Here is a 403-nt window from a genome sequence, read left to right on the forward strand (position 1 = left end):
GGCACCGAGAAGCAAATGGAAGCGCCCCGGGTGCACCGCCCCCACCTCGGCCCCGGGGACCCCCACGCAGCCAGTCGGTCTGCGGCGCCGGCGGAGCCGGGCTCGGGCGAGGCGGTCGACCCGGCACTTCTGATTGGACGCTGCGAAGTCCCAGCGGCGCCTCCGCGGGTTAAATCCGAAGCCGGGGCGCGTGGAAGCTAGAGCCCGCTCCGGCCAGACCCTAGAGCCAGCGAAGGCTAGGAGAGAGAGGAGGAGGAAGAGGAGGAGGGAGAGGAGAGGAGAGGAAGAAGAAGAGGAGGCGGCAGAGGAGACGGAGCAAAAGGAGGAAGAGGGAGAGGAGGAGGAAGGAGGAGGAAGAGCGAGAAGAGAAAGAGGAGGAGGGAGAGGGGAAAAAGGGGAGGAG

The sequence above is a fragment of the Carlito syrichta genome, unplaced genomic scaffold (genome assembly GCF_000164805.1).
Source record: "Carlito syrichta isolate Samal-C Ts95f unplaced genomic scaffold, Tarsius_syrichta-2.0.1 Scaffold111480, whole genome shotgun sequence".
Taxonomy (NCBI): domain Eukaryota; kingdom Metazoa; phylum Chordata; class Mammalia; order Primates; family Tarsiidae; genus Carlito; species Carlito syrichta.